The sequence below is a fragment of the Hyperolius riggenbachi genome, chromosome 7 (assembly GCF_040937935.1).
Source record: "Hyperolius riggenbachi isolate aHypRig1 chromosome 7, aHypRig1.pri, whole genome shotgun sequence".
Classification (NCBI taxonomy): domain Eukaryota; kingdom Metazoa; phylum Chordata; class Amphibia; order Anura; family Hyperoliidae; genus Hyperolius; species Hyperolius riggenbachi.
This window is the reverse complement of record NC_090652.1, coordinates 244,714,039-244,734,389: the sequence shown is the minus strand read 5'-3', so window position 1 is coordinate 244,734,389 and position 20,351 is coordinate 244,714,039. Positions and strand designations below refer to the sequence as shown.

The window sequence follows — 20,351 nt, the reverse complement described above, 5'->3', positions numbered from 1 at the left end:
CTGTCAAAATTGTACCCACTTAGAGAATGATTCTCATTGGTCCACCTAGTAGACGAACAGGGAGCCCTGGCAGGAGCTTCAAAGATGCGTTTACTGGGGCTCCAGTTAAGACTAAGAAGAGGATGGCAGCAATCACAGTGGGTTACGCAGCCGTGCAGTGCCAGTACCAGCACAGGCTGACATGCAGCATTGGTATTTCAGCTAACATGACAATACAGTCACAGAAGCATTAATGGTAGAGAATGAACAGTGAAATGTAAAACAGTATAACGCTTAGTACCTTTCCAAAGACATTGTGTGCAGAATAAACGTCAGTGGACTGTAGATGTCTCTGGAGGCATTCTTGACTCACTATTGAGTGTCAACAGTCAATGGAAAAAAAGAGACATTCATTATAACTATACCTAATCTTTTAAGAGAAACAGACTATCAAACATCAGCTATGTTTAGAAATATAGGGCCCAATCCAGTTCAAGTTTTCTCATCTTATCTATTTCATCTCCTGTTTAAAGGAGAACTGTAGTGAGCAGTATATGGAGGCTGCCATATTGATTTCCTTTTAAACAATACCTGCTGAGCTATTTGACTGCAGTAGTGTGAATCACACCAGAAACAAGCATGCAGCTCCGTATTGGCTCCTGACCTCGTGATTACTGTGAGCCAAATCACAGTAATCACTGTTTACAAAGGTAAAGGACGGCGCTGGTCTTTAATCGCTATAGGACGGTAGTGATTGAAATCTACGCATTGTTTGGGAGCTGTTATTCCTTCCAGGGCGTAGATTTCACTCAGTGCCGCCACACACTGTCACCGCTCTCTTCGCGAATCGTGTCTCCCCGCCACAGTTCGCCCTGCGGTCGGTATGACAGCAGAGATCTGTGAGCCAGTCAGGATCCGATTTTTTTTTTTTTTTTTTTTTTAATTTGCTCCTGACCCCGTGATCCTGTGAGCCAATCGCATTAGCTCACATTGAGGACAGGGTCAGGAGCCAATGAAATCTGCTCCTGACTGGCTCACAGAGCTCTGCCGTCATAGCGAGCATAGAGCGAAGGGCCTGCAGTGATGGGTGACCGGCAAGAACGGCGGGTCTGTGCGGCAATTCACCGGTAAGTTGCGTTTTTTGGTACCAGCTTTTTCTGGTCCTTAAGACATACGAGGTGAGGCATTAAAACTATCTTTTAAGGCCCAGTACGCTTGAGGTGAGGTGGTGGAGTCGGCGAGAGGAGCGGGTGCACACCCGCCGAAGATCCAACCCATCCTGGGGTCGCCGATCTTCACAGGCTGACAGCGGGAGACTGGAGAGGACCGGAGCTGCGGTGAAGCACAGAGGGCCAGATTTATCAAAGCATTACCGACAGTTTTTTCTTCTAAAACTGTTCTAACCAGCAGAAGAACAGTTCTGCATGATAGTAAGAACCTTCCCAAAGCCTACATAATACTGGCAGTTTATCGTGGATTTCTAGAGCTACACTACGGTTAAGTAAAGTGCAAATTCATTCCTTAACTGCTGCAGATAAGAAGTGCTCATTAGCAGTTCTACAGATGGTGCAGGCTAGATGTGATTTGTGAAGGGCTCCTCCCCCCTCACTCAGAGCTTGCTGACAGCAGGTGTATTGGTTACCTCAGCAACAGCAATTCCCCTCACACACTGCACTGCCTGACAGACCTTCCTAGCCCCTTCTAGTCCTTACAGTTTAAGAAGGAATCTGCACTATCTAGTGATTTCTCAGGATGCTTGAGACAGTTCTGCACGGATTTCTAAAAACCTACTAATATTTTGTCTCAGACACTCTTGATAAATCTGGCCCAGAGTGACTTGTAGGGGCTGGAAGAAGCCACAGGTAAGTAAAGATAGTTGTAGTGCCTCACCTCGTATGTCCTTTAAGGGGCCAGAGACGCTGATATGCAAGTGGTTAAAGGGAATCCAAACTGAGAATGATATGGATGTTTCTCTCATCATCCTCCAGGACAGCCACCTGAGATTACCATTGAGCCCCTCCCCTGTGGAAACAATGCACATGCAATTAATTAATTACTCCTCTGATCCACCCTCTATATAGTAAGCCTCCTCCTCTACCTCCCTAGTTCTTTCATTGTTTCCACTCACCCGTGGACAGTGCACTAGTTTTTTTTTTTTATGCTGTAGGGGAGCGTGTGTCGCACCTATAGTAGAGATGGAAATATTTCTGACCTTTCCCCATGAGACTGCAGTTCAGGCTTGTGTCGGCCGAACGGGGAGGAAGTGGTAAGCGGAGCCCAGCGTACACTACCTGCCGGCGTGGAGGGCTGTGTAGAAAGCCTGAAAGCGTCCTTTCTCGTGGCCGCCGCCTGATACTATCGGCGTTGTTCCGGGGAGCCGGAGGGTCACGTGACGCCCTGACGTCAGGCGGATGCGACCAGGCGCGTACGCTCCGTCCACCGGGGACGTCAGGGGCTAGTAGCCGGAAAAGCTTCTTGAGGCAGGCGGGGCTACAGGCGGCAACTGCAGAGCAGAGCGCACGTGGAACGCCGACACGCTGCGGGCAGGACATGGATCAGGCAGAGGCCGCCACAGCGGACAGCAATGTACCAGCCGCAGAGACACACAGCCAGCCGGCACAGGTACAGCTGAAGGTGTTTCTGCACCCCATAAGCGCTACACTATACATGGCTTGGGGTTGCAGAGAATACTAACAGCCTTATGTTTCTTGTCTGTTTGCTTTACAGAAACATGTGAAAAAGACTAATAAGTGCTCAAAGTGTGGGGAGGTGATGCCACCAAATTGCACACGATCATCATGTGACAAGTGCAGACATAGGGGGGACACTATCCCTGACACTAATATGATGATGATTGACTTAATGAAGTCTATGAAAAAGGAACTGACTACCACCTTTGCAGCCTTCAGGGCAGCTCTTCCTACTCAGCCTTCAGTACAGGGACAGGCCCAGCCCACACCCCTGACTACATCGACAACAGACAGTAGTACGCAAGCGGTAACAGTGAGCATCCAGCCGCCAGCAGGAGAGCAGCCGCAGGGTTCAGGGCTCAGGCAGGATCTGACCCAGCCCAAGCGTATATTACCAACTGTGCCAGTAGAACCTGACTCTCCAGATGATTCGTGGGAGGATATTTCAGGAGAGTCTCTGGAGGAAGGGGAGGCTAGGGATTCGGACGGTCCGGGGAGAGCTACAGCCAGAATGCCTAGATACCTGTTTAGCATAGAGGATACATCGGAACTCCTTAAAGCTGTATACGAATCTGAGCATATTCAGGAGACAACCCCGACTTCGTCAGTGCAGGACGATATATACAGGGGATTAGAGGAGACCGATTGCAGAACTTTCCCGGTACACAAATCGATTAAAGGGGTCATATCTTCTCAGTGGAAGCAGCCTGAGAAAAGATTATTTATCCCTAGATCATTTAAGAGGAGATTCCCCTTTAAGCAAGAGGACCAGGAGTTATGGTCAAAGTGCCCAAGGTTGGACGCATCATTAGCTCAATACTCCAAAGCCACAGATTTGTCATTTGAAGATTCAGGCAGCCTAAAGGATCCTATGGATCGCAAGGCGGAAATCCTCCTCAAAAGGGCAGGCAGCATCCTTCGGATTTAAGCCGGCTATTGCAGCCATATGTCTTACACGCAACCTAGAGAAGTGGATGAGAGGGTTAAAGGTGCACCTTATTGCAGGTACCCCACATGAGAAAATTTTAGACTCCCTTCCAGTCATGTCTAAGACGGTAGCTTTCCTGGCAGATGGGGCCACAGAGTCATTAAGATCTGCGGCAAAAACAGCAGCCCTTATAAACTCGTCTAGGCGGGCAATATGGTTAAACACCTGGGAGGGGGATGTCTCATCCAAGCACAGGTTATGTGCTATGGAATTTCAGGGGGACTTGTTATTCGGGAAGGATCTAGACGGTATTCTAGAGAGATCTTCCGATAGAACCAAGAAATTCCCGGACAAGAGGAAAAGAGGAACAAATAGACCCTTTCAGGGGAGACGTTATTTTCCCAGAAGAGAAGTTAGGGGTCAGGGGTCCCGACAGCAGCAGCAGCAGCAGGGGTCTAGAAGGTGGACCTATAGTACAGGGAGGGGAAGACCTACCTTTATTTTTTTTTCAGGCCTGGCAGAGGATAACAGGAAACGAGTTTATTTTAGATTTAATAAGCAATGGGTACAGGATAGAATTCCGAGAGCCCCCCCCCAAGAAATTTTGTGATTACGGGGACCCCCAGGGACCCAGGAAAGGCAGAAGCAGTTCGCTCCTCTGTGATAAAATTATTGCAACAGAGAGTGATTCAGAGGGTTCCGGTCCAGGAGTTTGGCAGGGGGTTTTATTCAAGAGTTTTTGTAATACAGAAGCCGTCAGGAAAGTACAGGATGATACTCAACCTGAAGCCCCTGAACCCTTACATTCTGGAAAAGAAGTTTCGAATGGAAAGCGTCGCATCAATCCGCAATTTAATTTGGCCAGGAGCTTTTATGGCCACACTAGATTTGGAGGACGCGTACCTCCACCTTCCTATCCATCCGCAATTTCAGAGGTTTTTGAGGTTTGCGGTAGTCATGGGGGATGCGGTATGCCATTACCAATACCGTGCCCTGCCATTCGGAATATCCTCGGCCCCGAGGATATTCACGAAAGTTGTTGCAGAAGCGGTCGCGCAGTTACATCTCCAGAATGTAAGGGTTCTTCCGTATCTGGACGATTTTTTGATTTTGTCGAATACCGAACAGTCCTTAAAGGAAAACCTACACCTCTGCGTCCAGACCTTAGAGAGTCTGGGCTGGTTAATCAGCAGAGAGAAGTCGTGTTTTCAGCCATCCCAAACAGCGCTTTTCCTGGGGCTAATCTGGGACTCAGAGCAGGAACAGATTCGGCTTCCCCAACCGAAGGTCAGCAAGCTGATGAGAGCAGTGACCGAGTATACATCGGCCCCGTCAGTGTCCCTAAGGCAGACAATATCCCTACTGGGCTTAATGACCTCAGTGATCCTGGCGGTGGAGTGGGCTCAGGCACACACGCGGGAATTACAGGCCTGGTTTCTTCAGGTCTGGGACAGAAGGAGAGCCTCCTTAGATCAGCGAGTAAACCCACCACAGCGGGTGTTGCTCTCTCTCCAATGGTGGGTGAACACAGACCACTTGTCCAGCGGACGTCCCTGGATGCAGAAGGCTCCAGTGAAACTATACACAGATGCCAGTGCATGGGGGTGGGGCGCCCACTGTTTGGATCAGCAAGTACAGGGTCAGTGGTCCCCTCAACTCAGCCGGAAATCATCGAACTTCAGGGAGTTAATGGCGGTCAGATTGGCCCTACAGGCTTTACTGCCGCACATAAGCAACAGGGAGGTACTATTGTTCTCCGACAATATGGTCACGGTCTCCTATATCAGGAAACAGGGGGGCACCAGGGTGCAGGCTCTCAGGGAGCTGACAATGCAGATTCTTACATGGGCAGAGGAAAACCTGCAGTCACTAGCAGCAACCCATATTCAGGGCAGTCAGAACCGCTGGGCAGATGCCCTCAGCAGGTCAGTCTTAATAGAAGCAGAATGGCAGCTGAACCAGGAGGTCTTCGATCTCATCACAGCAGAATGGGGCAGGCCAAGCATAGATCTGTTTGCCACACCTCAAAATACAAAGACAAGGGATTTCTTTTCCCTACACCCTTCATCTTCAACAGACCGGTTAGATGCCCTGACACAGGAATGGCCGAAGGGCCTTCTATACGCTTTTCCCCCATTCAATTTAATCCCAAGGGTCCTGAGCAAGTTGAGGCAGTCCCAGGCACAAGTAATATTCATAGCACCCTGGTGGCCAAAGAGGGCCTGGTTTCCCTTTCTACAGACTTTAAAGGTACAGGGGCCCTGGCACTTAGGAGACCGAGGGGACCTACTAATACAGAATGGACAGACGCACCCAGACCCAGGATTTCTGAAGCTCACAGCCTGGATCCTGAGAGGCAGACTTTAAAGGGACTAGGATTTTCAGGTAGAGTAATTAATACTCTGCTAAAATGCAGGAAGGAAAACACTAGGAAGATTTATTCCAAGGTGTGGAAGGTTTTTTGTTCATGGAAGGACAGGAATAGAGTTAGTTCAAATGAAACAAGATTTATTTTGGAATTCCTACAGGATGGGGTGGACATGGGATTGGCGGTTAGCACCCTCAGGGTCCAAGTCTTAGCCTTATCCGTATTTTTAGATAGGCAGCTATCCACAGAATTACATATAAGGAACTTCTTGAAGTCAGTGGCCAGATCACAGCCAGTCCCGGTAAAGATGGCGCCCCCATGGGACCTAGCACTAGTCCTAGATTTTCTAATGTCGGACACTTTCCAACCAGCAGAGACCATTCCGATTAGGTTATTAACACTAAAGGTGGCCTTCTTGGTGGCCATTACAACGGCAAGGAGAGTAGGGGATATACAGTCACTATCAATAAAAGACCCCTATATGGTGATTCACCCGGACAGAATAGTTTTCCGACCAGACCCGACATATTTGCCAAAGGTAGCTACGCAATTCCATAGACTGCAGGAGGTTGTTTTACCATCCTTTTCTACAGACCCCAAAAATGATAAAGAAAGGAAACTGGCAAATCTAGATGTGAGACAAGCAATTATCACATATTTGCAGAGGACACAGGAATGGAGAAGGTCCAGCCATTTATTTGTATTGTTTTCTGGCACCCGAAGGGGATTACAGGCAACTAAGGGTTCCATAGCCAGATTGATTCGGCAGCTGATACAGCTAGCCTATGACAACTCACAGACTGACACACCTCCAATCATTAGAGCACACTCTACGCGGTCACTGGCGGCATCCTGGGCGGAGAGATCCGGGGGGCAACTCTGGACCAGATATGTAAGGCGGCTACATGGTCAGGACACTCTACATTCGTGAAGCACTACAGAGTGGAGCTGTTGTCCAGCCAGGATCAAGCGTTTGGTCGTAAAGTACTCCAAGCAGTCATCCCACCCTAAGGTAAAAGTTTCTCGCTGGTCTCAGGTGGCTGTCCTGGAGGATGATGAGAGAAAGGCCGTCCTACTTACCGGTAGTAGTGTTTCGGCGAATCCTCCAGGACAGCTGCCTTAGTACCCAGCCCTAGGATATTGATACGATATAGTATAAACTAGAATAAGGGTGAGCCTGTTACTCTGGTAATGAACTAGGGAGGTAGAGGAGGAGGCTTACTATATAGAGGGTGGATCAGAGGAGTAATTAATTAATTGCATGTGCATTGTTTCCACAGGGGAGGGGCTCAATGGTAATCTCAGGTGGCTGTCCTGGAGGATTCGCCGAAACACTACTACCGGTAAGTAGGACGGCCTTTCCTTTTAAAATAATACCAGTTGCCTGACTCTCCTGCTGATCCTGTATCTCTAGCCACAGCCCCTGAACAAGCATGCAGATCAGGTGCTCTGACTGAAGTCAGACTGGATTATAGCTGCATGCTTGTTTCCAGTGTGTGATTCAGCCACTACTGCAGTCAAAGAGATCAGCAGGACAACCGAGCAACTGGTATTGTTTAAAAGGAAACATCCATATCCCCAAAGTTTTAAGGTTCCCTTTAAGGGACTGGCGACATTCGGTCCTTAAGTGGTATATAAATAAATATATATGTGTGTGTGTGAATAGCTAACACCTTCACCTAACTGGGTCAGATGAACATAGCCTTGTGTATTTTTTCATTTATCGCTTTTTTTCTTTTCTTTCTTTTCCTTTAAATCTTGATTGAAGGGTCCTCTGACTGTCGCTGGCTGCCACCCTGGTGACTTCCTGTTGCCCAGCCCACCAGAACACACGCTGCTCCTTCTTCTGCCGACTCTTTGGCTACACTGTTCACGGAACCCCAACAAAGCATCTTTGCACCTCCCACCTGGGGCTTCTATTATTCTTTCATGTTAACCAATTTTAACAGGCTAAACTCTCTAAATACATACAGGGTGCACTTCTATGTCTTCCTTCTGTCCTGTGCACAAATTGAGGCCCACTTTAAAAGTATATTTTATCACAAAATCCCATTTTCACTTTATTTTGGCCCTGGCATAAAATGATCAGCTAACGTCATTCAGTATAGTCTCAGTTAGCTGTGGCTGGATAGTGTAATGGTTAAGGGCTCTGCCTCTGACACGGGAGACCAGGGTTCAAATCTCGGCTCTGCCTGATCAGTAAGCCAGCACCTATTCAGCAGGAGACCTTAGGCAAGTCTCCCTAACACTGCTACTGCCTATAGAGCGTGTCCTAGTGGCTGCAGCTCTGGCGCTTTGAATCCGCCAGGAGAAAAGGGCGATATAAGTGTTTGTCTTTGTCTTTTAGTCATATCATCAGGTGAATGTGTAAATTAGGGGTGGTCAATGAGACGCAAATATTTAAGAGTTGACCAAGGATTATGCACATTTATGCAGCTTGAAAATGAACAAATCAAATCACGCCAAGTTGGAATTTGATTGTCACATTTTCAAGCTGCATAAATTTGTATTCAGAATTTAAATAATCCTACATCCACGTGGAATCCTTTTTATCTCATTGACCCTCCCCAGTGTAACTAAGTATAGCTGAAATCACAGTATTATTCTGACTAAATAATAAGAGCAGACTTAGGGCTTGATTTGCTTAGCTTGAGCAGTGCGAGTTCAAAAATCCTCAGCGGACGCTACGAGCAGGTGCTGAGTACCGTGCACTGCTAACTTATGTGTACTCCTTGTAAAGTACTGGCCACTCCTATAAGCCCACCCTCAGCCCCATCGTGTCCTGTGGATTTGAAGTATGTGATCTCGGCTCTTTGATTGGCCCAAAAGGCTGCCTGTCAAGTGACCTCACATGCAAGGAAATTGCTGCTAAGAATATTGCACCTGAATAAAGCATTTACTAGATCATCAAAAAACTTCAAGGTGAGATGCTCAGTTAAGGCTTCAGGGCATCTAAAGCTGGGTAGAGCATCACCAAGTCCCCCCGATGCCTCCACCAGCAATCAGCCTGACAGATCAATTCTGCCAAGAGCATTGCTATTCCCACTCACCCCGCCCACCGTGTGACGCACCTTCCTGCATAGCAACAGAATGCATCACTAGCCTGGAGGCTAGCATCGTGTTTTTTCCCCCTCGCCCCTGCAATGTCGCCCGAGGGATCAAATCCTGATCCCTGCTGGGCAACATGCCTCGTATGTGTGTACGAGGCTTTAGTGTCCAGCTAACACCAGGACCATCTCCTCCTAAGTAGTCAGTTTAAGGGTGCGTACACACATTCAATTTTGATTGCCCATTTTGCAATCTCCAAGTAGTATGATGACCAGCAGATTGTGAATACTATAAACAGATCATATAGGTAACCTCTCATACTACATGGAAGTGGTAAAATTGGCCAGTCAAAATAGGATGTGTGTAGGCCGCATAAGAATCATTTTGCCACCAATGCTGAGCTTGTGTGTGATTTCATCTTTACACACTGTGAGGCAAAGACTTTTGGACACTGTGTGTCAAGAAGGGCAGCAAAGAAGCCACTTCTTCCAAGTAAAAAATCAAGGACAGACTTGTATTCTGCAGGAGTTTCAAGGATTAACCACTTGAGGACCGCAGTGTTAAACCCCCCTATTGACCAAGCCATTTTTTACTAATTGGGCTTCTGCTAGCCCCATTGAAAGCCATTTACGCCAATCGGTGTGGAGTGGTCCTGGGGCTGCCACCGCATTCACGCCAATTGGCATGAAGCGGTCGGCAGGTAGTTAAACAGCTGAAGACTGAAACAAAATTATATTTTTTATGATTCTCCTTCCAACCGTTACACTGGGATATCTTGAAAATGTATTGGGTAGAAAAGAAAATAAGAATGCTTCTGAGTCCTGTGTTGTGCTAACAGTGAAGCGCCCTCAAATAATCCATGCATGGTGTTGCTTCTCATCCAGAGAATGGGCTCACTTACAATGCTGCCCAAGAACACTGTTATGAATAAAGAACAACATCAAGACATCCTCTACCATGTCACAAGGCAAAAGCGATAGTGAAGTGGCTCAGAGATTAAAACATTGATATTTTACACTATTGGCCAGGAAACTCTCCAGATCCCAATTGAGAACCTGTAGTCAGTTCTCAAAAAGTGGGTGGACAAGCAGAAGCCCACAAATTATGATCAATGCCAAGCAGTAACAAGGCAAAAATGGATCACCATCAGTCAAGATTTGGCACAGAAGCTGATATCTAGCATGCCTCAGTGAATTACAGATGTTATGAGTGTCGGCACTCTTTATATATTGACTCTTTGCATTCATTCTATGCATTTGCTTATAAACGCCTTTCCAACGTAAGGAATGTTTGATTTAGGTTTTTTAGGTATACCATAGAAATATTTTATTAGTTTATTTATAAAGAGCCAACCTATTAAGCAGAGCTGATATGTAATATGAAATATGTGAAAAAAAAGGTAAAAAAAAAAAAAAAAAAATGGTCACTGCCAAAACATTGGGCCATAACTGTAATTCTAAATATGTTTTTGGTGTACAGGTTCTTTAAAAGACAATGGAAACAGAGTTGGAAAACTTTTGCCAAATAAGTTCTTAACAACAACAACAATAACATTTCTATAGCACATTTCTGTTAGTTAGTTAGTTCTCAGTTAAACCTCCTTAGCGGTAATCCCGAGTCAGGCTCGGGGGGGAAATCCGCAGCTCAGATCAGTAATTCCGTGCCTGCCTGAGTTATATGCAGGAGCTGCTGCAGATCTGTCTGTGGTATGTTTTTTTTCTTGTTTTTAGAGTCTAAAACCTTGTGAAAAAATTGCACAGCTTTTAGACCCTGAGGGCTGTTCACACTATGAGTGCTTTCATTTATTTTTAAGCACTGATGATTTTTAAAAGCGCTTTAAAAGCACTTGTGCAATGATTTCTTATGTGAGTATTCTCACATGAGCGATGAGCTTTCCAGTCACAAACGCGGCACCTGCAGCATTTCCTGAACCTTTGCGCTTCGATGCAAGGTATAGGGGAAAAAGTGTGAAAATATTGCACGGCTTTTAGACCCTAAATCTGGAAGTAATTATAACGTCCGAGTGGTTAACCTGTCCTGCTTACGTTATTATTGATTTATATAATGTACATATGCATATAATGTAACTACTTGGAACTTGCCTTAGACAAATATTTTTTAGGTCCACCACTATCATGATGGTCTTAAACAAAACAATCTATATCCTTTCCTAGGCTTTCTTTGGGTGGTACTTTTTGCTAAGAATTTTTATTCTAAATGCATTTTAACTGAAATAATAAAAATAAAAATGGGAAAAATTCATTATTTCTCAGTTTTCGGCCATTGTTTTAAAATAATACATGCTATCGTAATTAAAATCCACACATTTTATGTGCCCATTTGTCCCAGTTATTGCAATGTTCAAATTATTTCCCTAGTACAACGTATTGCACCAATATTTTATTTGGAAAAAAGGTGCATTTTTTTCGATTTTGCATCCATCACTATTTACAAGCCCATGATGTAAAAAAGTAAAGGTAATACACCCTTTTGACATACATATTAAAAAATGTGCTTACCTGAGGAAAATGTATGGGTGCTCTAACACCAAGTTTTAACCCTAGCAAGTCTGGCGCTGCAAATCTGGCTCAATTGGCTATTCATGAGGCAATGCTCATGCAAATATGCATTTGCTTTCGCACGCCAAACTATGCAGGGTCAAAAAACGAATACCGCAAAGCGGTCGCCCTGCGGGAATTAGTTCATGCCCTGCGGTAAGAGTGCCTGGGACCCCGCGGTCCCCCGGTTGTATGGCGGCATTGGGAAGCCTCCCCGTGGCGCTCCTGGATAGTGCTAATGTGGCATGAACTAATTCCCGCAGGGCGACCGCTTTGCGGTATTCGTTTTTTGACCCTGCATAGTTTGGCGTGCGAAAGCAAATGCATATTTCCCCGGAGGGGGAGGCTGGGTGGCGCAGGCGAGCCCTCTCAGCCCCCCCCCCCCCCAAGCGTGGCCAGCGCCGGGGGGAGCCGTCCGCTCCAACCTCCCAATATTAAAAACAGGCACTTACCTTAACGTCCATTGCGTTCTGCTACATGCGCATTAACTTGGGGGCACCACATGAGAAAGGAGTGAAGCATGGGTCACCCCAAGCTTTAGAGCTCAGGGCTGGCTCACACACAACACTCCAGAGGGGGGGAGGACAGGTGCAAACAACTAACTCCAGGGCTCACACCACCAGAGCAAGCAATCTTCCACCTGCCTCCAAAGGATACAACTACAAAAAAATGCTCCCCCCCCCCTGGAGTGTTGTGTGTTAGTCAGCCCTGAGCTCTAAAGCTTGGGGTGACCCATGCTTCACTCCATTCTCATGTGGTGCCCCCAAGTTAATGCGCATGTAGCAGAACGCAATGAACGTTAAGGGAAGTGCCTGTTTTTAATATTGGGAGGTTGGAGCGGACGGCTCCCCCCGGCGCTGGCCACGCTTGGGGGGGTCGCCTGCGCCACCCAGCCTCCCCCTCCAGGGTGCTGCTGTGGTTCCCAGGCGGTGAGAGTGCCTGGGACCCCGCGGTCCCCCGGTTGTATGGGGGCATTGGGAAGCCTCCCCGTGGCGCTCCTGGATAGTGCTAATGTGGCATGAACTAATTCCTGCAGGGCGACCGCTTTGCGGTATTCGTTTTTTAACCCTGCATAGTTTGGCGTGCGAAAGCAAATGCATATTTGCATGAGCATTGCCTCATGAATAGCCAATGGAGCCTGATTTGCAGAGCCAGACTTGCTAGGGTTAAAACTTGGTGTTAGAGCACGCATACATTTTCCTCAGGTAAGCATATTAAAAAAGTTGTCCCTAAGGTAACTATTTATAGCGTTTTTTATGTTAATTTTGTTTAATACAAAAATAAACGTGGGTACTATGGGAGAGTGTGGGAGGGAAATCGTTAATTTCAAATGTAAAATCTTCTATGAACTCACCATACTCCTAACGGAATACCTTGAGGTGTCGTCTTTCTAAAATGGAATCACTTGTGGGGTTCCTATACTGCCCTGGCATTTTAGGGGCCCTAAACCGTGAGGAGTAGTCTGGAAATCAAATGCCTCAAAATGACCTGTGAAATCCTAAAGGTACTCATAGGACTTTGGGCCCCTTAGCGCACCTAGGCTGCAAAAAAGTGCCACACGTGGTATCGCCGTACTCAAGAGAAGTAGTATAATGTGTTTTGGGGTGTATTTTTACACATACCCATGTTGGGTGGGAGAAATATCTCTGTAAATGGACAATTGTGTGTAAAAAAAAAAAAAAAAAAAAAATTCTCATTTACAGAGATATTTCTCCCACCCAGCATGGGTATGTGTAAAAATACACCCCAAAACACATTATGCTATTTCTTTTTCTCTGGTTGAACTCTATGGACGTATGTCTTTTTTTCAACGTAAGTAACTATGAGCACCTTTAGGCTTTACAGGGGTGCTGACAATTTCGCACCCCCCAAAATGCCAGGACAGTAAACACACCCCACAAATGACCCCTTTTTGGAAAGTAGACACCCCAAAGTATTCAGAGAGGAGTATGGTGAGTCCGTGGCAGATTTAATTTTTTTTTGTCACAAGTTAGCAGAAAAGGAAACTTTTTTTTTTTTTTTTTTTTTTTTTTTTTGTCACAAAGGCCCATATGCAATTCACTTTTTCTCCTGACTTTTCTCCTAGGAGATAATTTTTCATCTTCGATTTAAAATAACTTTTCATCACTTTTCAACTAAAAAAGAACCACAAAGTAGGTGAAAAGATACTATCAAAGTTATTTTGAGAATTTTCTTGCTTTCTGGAGGCTTAAAAGGCATTTATTGACAAGTTTAAAAATATCACCTATCAGGTGAAAAAGTGAATTGCATATGGCCCAAAGTGTCATTTTCCGCTAACCTGTGACAAAAAATAAAATCTTCTATGAACTCACTATGCCTCTCAGTGAATACTTTGGGATGTCTTCTTTCCAAAATGGGGTCATTTTGGGGGTATTTATACTATCATGGAATTCTAGCACCTCATGAAACCTGACAGGTGCTCAGAAAAGTCAGAGATGCTTCAAACTGGGGAAATTCACTTTTTACACCATAGTTTGTAAATGCTATAACTTTTACTCAAACAAAAAAAAATCCAATAAGTGTCTATTTATTGATCAAAGACATGTAGCACAATAAATCTAGACAAAAATGTATATAGAAATTTTACTTTATTTGAAAAATGTCAGCACAGAGTAAAAAAAAAATCATTTTTTGACCAAATTCATGTCTTTTTTTGATGAATATAATAAAAACTAAAAATCACAGCAGCAATCAAATAGCACCAAAAGAAAGCTGTATTAGTGATAAGAAAAGGAGGTAATAAAAGCTAAATCATTTAGCAATAAACCGTTAAAGCTGCAGTGGTCTGAATGGAATAAAAGTATCTGGTCCTTAAGGGGTTTTAAAGGGAACCTAAACTGAGAGGCATATGGATATTTCCTTTTAAACAATACCATTTGCTTGGTAGCCCTGCTGATCTATGCGGCTGCAGTAGTGGCTGAATCCACACCTGAAACAAGCATGCAGCTAATCCAGTCTGACATCATTCAGAGCACCTGATCTGCATGCTTGTTCAGGGGTTGTGGCTGAAAGTATTAGAGACACAGGATCAGCAGCAGAGTCAGGCAACTGGTATTATTGTAAAAGGAAAAATCCATATCCTTCTCAGTTTAGGTTCCCTTTTAGACTGCAATCCTTAAAGAAAATCTGTAATGAAAAAAACTTCCCCTGGGAGGAGCTCACCTCGGGTGGGGGAAGCCTCCGGATCCTATTGAGGCTTCCCCCATCCCACGGCGGCGGAGAAAATCCTCCCGGAGCGGCGGCGATGTAAATATTTACCTTTTGGCTGCAGCGCATGCGGAGTATCCGCTCTTCCCACAAAGATAGGTGAAAATAGCCGATCTCCATCGGGCCGCTCTACTGCGCAGGCGCAAGTCTCCTGCGCAGTAGAGCGGACCTGACGGAGATCAGCTATTTTCGCCTATCTGTCAGAAGAGCCGCAACAGCGCCCCTGCTGGAGCCCGAAAAGGTAAATATTGCACAGGCTGTCGGATTTGTCACCTGTGCGTTCCGGGGGCTGCAGCGAAACCGCCGTGGGACACAGGAGGATGGGGGAAGCCTCGATAGGGTCCAGAGGCTTCCCCCTACTGAGGTGAGTATCCCCCCCCCCCCCCCCCCCCAGGGGAACTTTTTTTTCAGTACAGGTTTTCTTTAAGAGGTTAAAGTTGAATTATCGCAAATTCCTTCTGTTTTAAGAAGGCAAGTCACACAAGATATGGGAGATGAGTTGTTTATTTAGAACACGCCTTTTTTTCCAACAGCGTTCTCTAGTGAAAGGCAGATACAGGCACTTGTAGGAAAAACTATCATCTGTTACAGCTAGTGCTTTGTGAACTGTGAGAAATTACATAATATTGGGTTGTAGGAGTTTTTAGTTTTCATTATGTTCAATGGGATTTGTCGTAATGAAAGTGCATTTTTGGCTTTTCCCTCTAGCTGAATCCGATGTAGAGCAATAAGATTGTCTTCTCTTATGGGCTGTCTGCACATTACTGTATTCCTATTATGAAATGTCCACATACTAGAGGAATGATTGCTTGCTGATGTGTAACCTCTGACCCTTGGATGAATTCATACAGTTGATCTGTGAGTGGTGGGTGAGACCTATAATCATTGGCATGTAATCAATGGGTATTATAATAAATAGACCTGAAATAAAAGTAATGACCCTCTTTTCTCTAGTGGATTTTGCTCAAGAATGAAATTAAGATAAATGAATGTTTAAGTAATCTGTATTTATGACTGTTGTCTGTGCACATTAAAAACACCAGTATCTGTTTACCTTTTGTTTTCTTGAGTATCAGCCTTTTGTTCTATTGTTGTTTGCAATTTTTTATTCTTAATTGTGAACATCTGTTGTTTTCTAATACTGTATATAAGAAAGAAAAGCTAAAATATATACTAGGATTGCCTTTACCTACTGTAGCAAATCTAAAACTCTGCCGTACAGAAACTTTAATTCAGCGGCTATCAAGAGTTGATCTGATACATACATTAAGCAGTAGCAAAAGTTGAAGAGGCAGTTGGTGGAAAAAAGATTTTGCAGTTATGTTAAACAGATGTCTAGTAATCTAGAATATGTGATATTTACCTCAGTTGATACGTCAAAGATACAACATTTTAGAGCACATTTAAAAAAAAAAAAAGTTCATTAAGCTCTATTGAAAATGAAGCGATGGCGTTGTATAAAATCACAATACAGTAATAATCTATTTTTATATAATTCGTTTTATTTTTCTGTAACACCTGTAATTATTTTAGTTAGTGTTTTTCTAATGAGGCACTTGCCTGTGGTAAAGGATGTTGGTTTCTTACAATACTTATATTACTGATTAATTAAAAAAAATATTTTTGTATCACTGGTTTATTTTTTCACATTACTAAAAAAAACATGCTCAAAAATCAGGTGAATGATTTGTAATTTTTTTTATTATGATTCAAAACAATACATATGATGGGATATTGGCTCCAGATTAAGCATTATAGCATTATGCAGGATGCATGGGGGCACCTTATGGCTATTGTGGGCGGAGCATGTACTATGGCCTTTTAACCCCAGTTATGTGAACAAATCCTAAATTAATATGGTTTATCATATAGCATATAGTTTATTATATAGCGTGATGAACCTCTAAGAATTATTTTCTTTTCCATTCACAGCTGCAAGGCTTTACTTTTTTATTTTTCACAGAACACTAAAATGCTCATAAATGTTTTTTGTTGTTTTTTTTCAAAACCACAGTAATGAAACTGTAGCTGAAAGACCGTCCCCCCCCAATTATTACGTTTTTTAGATATGAAGTTTTAAAGTATTTCTTAGTCCCATCGCCCCCCCCCCCCCCCCCCCGCCCCCCAGCTTTCCATGCATTTATAATAAGTAATTGACGGTGGATTGAATTTTGTTCATACAGTGGAAAGATTGAGAACAGTTGAGGTTTCAGCACAAATGATTGTTGGCAGGAATCATGCTAATTGTGGTGAAATTCATTTAATCGTGGTTACAGAACAAACTTTCTTGTTGAAGTTTTTTGCATCACTATTAATCCCAAGAGAGGGAGAGAGAACCACAAAAGCACAAAAGTATAACCCATTGACATAAAAGTTAAAGCCCTAAATTGCCATTTATTAGTATGGGTATAACGTGCACTAATAAAAAAAGTTGCTGAGCGATTCTTTGATGTACTTCTCTAATGTATGGTCCTATAGAAATTGTAGAATTATATTAGACTTTTTTTGTTTTCTTGTGTATACACATAAAAATAAAAAAAGGGAAATATTTCTCTTGACTTTTCTGGTAATTTATTTTTATACTTTCTTTTCCTTCAAAGTTTTACATCTTATGCTTTATTGTTCTTGTGCATTTCAAAGTGGACTAGGAATAATAAGTGTATATTTGCCTAGGAAAAAAATTGAGAAAGGATGCCTCAGCGAAACTTGAAAAGATATTGACTAATTTCTATTTTAAATGATAATGTGTCCAATACTTGTTTGCCTGGTATGAATTGTAGACAGAAATAAGCACCATGCACGGCTCTGCATGTGAAGTATATGTTCATTCTCTATTTATGCATTATGTTAAGCTTTTGGCCTCCCTGAGGGAAAACCACATTTCAGAGAAATATTTGTGTTTATATCACATACTTTTATAGAGGGGTGGTCGAAATTGCCATCCCCTTTCCTCTCCCTCTTCTCCATTTCCACTCTGCTAATCAAATGCACATTAGATTTATTCTAGTAAAAGTGTAAACCATGGAAAATTTGACAAGATAGATGTGTAAATTATCACTCTGACAGAACTAATGATGCACTCCAAGCACCTTCTGTTTTCCAGCACTTGGCGAGCGACTTCATTAAATATGCAATGGCCGTTTGGTGGCTGCTCGCGAGTTGGTTGCTTTCCTTGTGGAATTGCTGTATTTCCTGAGGTGGATGAGCAGGCAGGCACGCTGGCTGCCGGACACCCCGCTGTGGCTCTGATGTACTCCATCTTGTTTGTGCAGTTGTTTGAAGTATTTTCAGGACAATTGCATTTATAACCACAGGACATATTCCCTGCAGCGATATTACAGACAGCAGTTACAGAAAGACAGGCACTTTTTGTTTTTTTGCCTTCATCCACCTATAAATCAGCGCAGTAGCACAGCTTATGATGGCTGCAAATTTAAAGGAGAGCTATTAACTATTAAAATTAATTTTAAGTGTTTCGTTTTTAAAGCATTTTGTGGTAATCAATCAGTTGTTAGAATTATCAACTGGATTTACATAACATGTAACTGGAAAAATGTATATGAGAGATTTAGGTGTACTTTTTTCTCAACGTAAACTTGAGCACAGTGGGGTTTTTTTGTTTATTAGTTTTTCCTGATACAAGGCTTCAGTTTTTTTTTCATAATATCATTGAACTTGAAATATATATATATATATATATATATATATATATATATATATATATATGTATGTATATATATATATGTGTATATATATATATATATATATATATATATTCCCATTTACTGCAAATTCTGGTTGTTTTATTATTATTTCATTCATTTTATTATAAGTGGCATTTTTTAAGCAATGTGGCGTTTGACACCTAAGAAATATTTTTATGCAAAGAAATCTCATTAAAGCCAAAGTATAGATTTTGGTAGAATGTATTGTATTGGTATATACAATTTTTTATAGTTTCTTATATTTCTAATTTGGGTTGAAAGATTAATTAAAATGTTACTTAATTCTGTATGCAAATGTTGTGTTCAATACACTTGGGATAGCATGCTGTGTTTACTAATAAGAAAAACCAGCACTGCCTGCATGCCTAGAGTTATCCACTGTAACGCTTAAAGAGAACCCGTGGTGGGTTTGAAGAATGTTATCTGCATACAGAGGCTGGATCTGCCTATACAGCCCAGCCTCTGTTGCTATCCCAAACCCCACTAAGGTCCCCCTGCACTCTGCAATCAGACATAAATCACAGCGGGCTGTGTTGACATCTGCAGTGTCAGTCTCGGCTGCTCCCCCGCCTCCTGCAGAGCTCCGGTCCCTGCCTCCGTCCCTTTCCTCCAATCAGCAGGGAGGGAAGGGATGCAGGCGGGGACTGGAGTTCTGCAGGAGGCGGGGAGAGCAGCAGACTGACAGTATAGAGATAAACACAGCCAGCTCTGACAAGCTGCTTGTCAGCAGCTTGGCTGTGATTTATGGAGGGATTGCAGAGTGCAGGGGGACTTTAGGGGGTTTGGGATAGCAACAGAGGCTGGGCTGTATAGGCAGATCCAGCCTCTGTATGCAGATAATATTCTTCAAACCCACCTCGGGTTCTCTTTAAATGGGAAGCATGTTGGGAAATTGGGGGTGGAGATAATCAGTTATTTCGGAGTCACACAGCGGTGTAACTAGATATTAGAGCTGCAATACTGGTGATGGTAATTCTAGATTGTACACAATGTTAATGGAAATTTTAGGCAGCTTGAAACTGAGCCAATCAAATGCACTTTGAACTTCCTGACTATTTTGATTGGCTAAACTCTCTCTAATGCTGGGCATACATGGCTCGATTTTTCCGCTCGATCGATTCCCCGCTCGATTCTGCAGGCGATTCTCTTATCCTCTCCTCGGGCGGGAGATCGGACATGTTGGAAATGATCTATCGAGCCATCTTAATGGCTCAAAATCGAGCCATGTATGCCCAACATCAGGTTGAGATTTTTGGTCTTTTTTTCTCAGAAGTACTCCATACTAGCTTGAAATAGAAACTAACCAATGTTCTTCTATGAGATGATTAAAGTAAAGAGGTGAAAATTAACTGATGAGATAAACAATTGTATCTATCCTCCTCCTGATAAAGACGTTGCTAATGCTGGGAATACTCAATGAGCTTTTTCAGCAGATTAACTGTCCTATCAATTTTTTTGATTATTTTTCTGATCGATTTCCATTTACTACTATGAGAAATTAATCAGAAAACCGATTGAAAAATCAGATCGAACATGTCGGAAATTATCTATCGAACCATCAATCTGCCAAAAAATCTCATAGTGTATTCCCAGCATTAGAATCCCACGGTTTTCTTTTCAAATGCTAAAAAAGTCGTTTTAATGTTGTATTGTGTCATATAAATGATATCTGTCTTTAAAGAGAATCTGTACTCTAATATTCTTACACTAAAAAGCATACCATTCTATTCCTTATTTTCTCCTGTGCCACTCTGTGCTGTTTCTGCCACTCCCTGCTGCAATCCTGGCTTGTAATTAACACTTTTAGGCAGTGTTTACAAACAAACT

General features: G+C 43.4%; 1 protein-coding gene across 1 annotated transcript in view; it reads left to right on the top strand.

The window, feature by feature from the left end:
- The window catches only part of AGPS (alkylglycerone phosphate synthase), a 308,587-nt gene that overhangs the window by 264,931 nt on the left and 23,305 nt on the right, over nt 1–20,351 (top strand). The window lies entirely within an intron of this gene.